Source organism: Gordionus sp. m RMFG-2023, chromosome 5, assembly GCF_954871325.1.
Source record: "Gordionus sp. m RMFG-2023 chromosome 5, tfGorSpeb1-WG-v2, whole genome shotgun sequence".
Taxonomy (NCBI): domain Eukaryota; kingdom Metazoa; phylum Nematomorpha; class Gordioida; order Chordodea; family Parachordodidae; genus Gordionus; species Gordionus sp. m RMFG-2023.
Genome location: NC_088779.1, coordinates 12,021,191 through 12,024,826, shown reverse-complemented (window position 1 = coordinate 12,024,826; position 3,636 = coordinate 12,021,191).

The following is a 3,636-nucleotide window of genomic DNA, read 5'->3' as shown; positions in this document are numbered from 1 at the left end:
GTAAATAATTGGGATATTAGTCTTACAGAATAAAATATATTTTATATTATTTATTGTATTGTGCAATGTTATTGTATATTTACAAAATAAATTTTAATATTGAAAAGGCTAAATATATTTAAAAAAATATAAACCGTAAAAATAAAAAGAATATTAATAAATTCTTAGATTTTTTTTTGACTGTCTCATTAATTACTTTATATAAATTGTAGCAAATATGATATTATTAAAAAATAATGGCATATAATAGATTTTTTCTAATATAAAATAAAGACTCTTGGATAAAAAAGACACCATTTAATAAATTTTTTTTAAATGTTAAGAAAAAGGGAAAGTTTAAAAAAAATTTATTAATTTTTTCCATACATTCACTAAAAAAAATATTTGGTTAATAAGTTGTAGCAGTGTTCGCTGGTTTTAAAAGATGGTTCACATATGTGAATTAATGGGATATTGTTATTTAAAGTTTGTGACTACAAAATAAAACTCGTTTTAAAGGCTATTATCCAAAATTTTTAAAAAAAATTTTAAAATTGTATATGTTTAAGTATTAAAATTTAGAAAATTGTCAAGTATGTTTTGTAAATGTTTTTATTTGTATGTTTAAAAATATAGACTTATCTTATTTATATATTTTCAATAAGTTTCGAAAGTTTGTGAATTTAATTTTTGATAATTTAGGACACAACCCAATGAAAATTTTTTGCAGTTTGATAAATAATTAATAAAAAAGATACAAAAAAGTTGTTATTTAATTGACATCTGGTAGGTAGTGAGTTCCGTCAGAAACTGTTTTTAGGGATCCCATAATTTTAAGCTTATTTTAATAGGTGGAAAATTAAAACAGCTAATGTGTAAAAACAGAGCAAATAAATAAATTAATAATAACAAATATGAAATATTCGTCCTCTAGTCGACTCAATTATATATTTCGTATTCATGGTCTTAAGTTTAAAGTCTACAGTAAATAAATGTAAAAAATAGATCACAAATATCTTAATTAATAAAATTTGAAATATTCATCCTCTAGTCGACTCACGTTCATATAAGTATAACTATTTGTCCTCTAGTCAACTCAAGTATATAATTCCTATTTGCAACTCAAGTTGGAAGTCTAAAATAAAAAAAAGTAATAAACAACAAATATCTTAATTGAAATAACTCAGGCGCGTACGCATCGGGGGGGGGACAGGGGGACAAATCCCCCCCCCCCAAAGCCAAAAAATGCAGATGCCGGATTATATTTTTCAAAAATATTATTGTTAATATTAATTTATATTTGTTAATATTTATTCTTATCTCATATATACATATATATATATCTATTTAATTACATTTATTTATCACATTCATCTACTAAGTTATTTTATCAATCAATTTCGATTTCAAGTTTTCCTTGGCGTAATTTACCTATTATTTTCCAATTTTAGTGGCGTAATATTTATCTAAATTTCTAATAAAATAATAATTATCTCTGAAACTCCTTGTCCAACAGGGAGAAAAAAATTGCAAGCTTGTCCAACGAGATCGAGTCTCCGCCACAGTAACAGCTATTTTGGAGTTAGAAGAGCTGATTATTAATGCTATTACTGAAATATCACAATGGCTTGAAAGAAATATATCCTCAGAAGCAAGAAAATTATTGGATTCAATACTTATTCCAAATTTTTTTTCTCATTAGAATGTATTATTTAATTATACAACTATTTTATGTAATACTTTTCAAAAACATAACATTGACTTGATTAAGAAGATGAGAATAGCGGAGAGCATTTTATTAGAACTCAAGGAAATAGAGCTAATGTTGTTGAAGAATTTCATATTTTATATGTTATTGTTGAGTCAAAAGCAGAGCTATACGTGTTAAATATTTGTCCCCCTCGACTTGCAGCAAGCAAGCTCATCATCAAAACATTAATATAGGATCAGTAGAAGAGTATTATAAAACAAATGTCCCCTCTCCCAACCTTTTCATATGGTGATAGAAAAAAAATATAAATATTTGTTATATTTTTATCATGAAGATGTTAAAATATCTTATGATGCCTTATTAGCTGAATAACTAGATTAAAAGATTAACTATGGTTGATACAGTCCCAAAAAATGCTATAGATGCTTTTTATTTCAAACACATTTTAGATTATACTCCCAATTATTAAAATGGTTATATATATATTAGCAGCTCTTTAGTAAACTAATGAGAGAACATTCACTTTTTTAAGAAGAATAACAGAGCCTTGCAGAGGTACCATTTGCAGGACCAGGCCCAGATTTTTTTTAGAAATTTTTTCCGGCCTGGGTTTTTTTTAAAAAAATTTTCAGGCCCGGCCCGGCTAGCCCAGCCCGAATTTTTTAAAATAAATTATATTTATTTTTGATATTTATAGCTAATAATGGCGATTTCAAATATTTGGTTTTAAAATATACAACTCGGCTCGGATATTTTTTCTTAAAAAATTTTCAGGCCCAGCCCGGGTGTTTTTTTAAAAAAAAATTACGAGCCCGGCCCGGGTATATTTAAAAAAATTAAAATTCGGGGGCCGGGCCTGCAAGTCTGTGAAAAACATACCTATGAAATACAACATCTGAAAGTAGATTGAATGATTTGGATCTTTTGAATATTCATAGACATTTAACGCCAAGCAAGGATTGATAATTGAAAAATTAGCTCAAAACATACAAAATACAATTATTCCTAAGAAACTTTTTGTGTATTAATTTATATTTACAACATTTAAATTTTTTATACTTTATATATTTTAAAAGTTCAAAAAATTCAAATTTCAATTTTGGGTCATTTATAAGTGATTCATATCGTGGGTTATATTCACTTTATATTTTATGATTCACATTTAAATGCCGGTTTATATATATAATTTTTTTAATTCACATTAGTTTAAAATTGTGTATTAGAAAAGTTATTAATTTTAATAAATTTATGCTTAGTATTTTTAATTAAAAATATTATTTCTTAAAAAATTTATTATCCCCCCCCCCAGACCAAATTCCTGCGTACGCGCCTGAAATAACTAATTTGAAATATTCGTCCTCTAGTCGAATCAAGTTCATAGAACTATTCGTCCTCTAGTTGACTACACTAAAGTATATAATTCCTATTTAAATCTCAAGTTGGAAGTCTAAAATAAAAAAATGTAAAAAACAGAACAAATCTTAATTATTAATAATTAATTTGAAATATTCGTCCTCTAGTCGACGACTCAAGTTTATAAAAATATTCGTTCTCTAGTCGACTCAAGTATATAGACTTGAGTTCACGACTTGAGTCGACTTGAGTTCACGACTTGAGTCGACTTGAGTTCACGACTTGAGTCGACTTGAGTTCACGACTTAAGTCGACTTGAGTTCACGACTTGAGTTCACGCGAGTTCATTCAAGTCAGTTTGGGTCTATTTTTTAGACCCAAAACTTAGACTCAGTTTTCGACTAAGTCGACTCGACTCAGTCGATTAACAACACTATTGATATTAGTTACCATAACATTTTAAATAAAACAGGCATTGATAAAAACTCTAAAATTGTAAGTAGACCTTTTTAAAATGTTGATTTATTGAATCTGACTATATTTATAATAATAATAAATTTGTGTGACTCGATTGAATAATATTATACATTTAA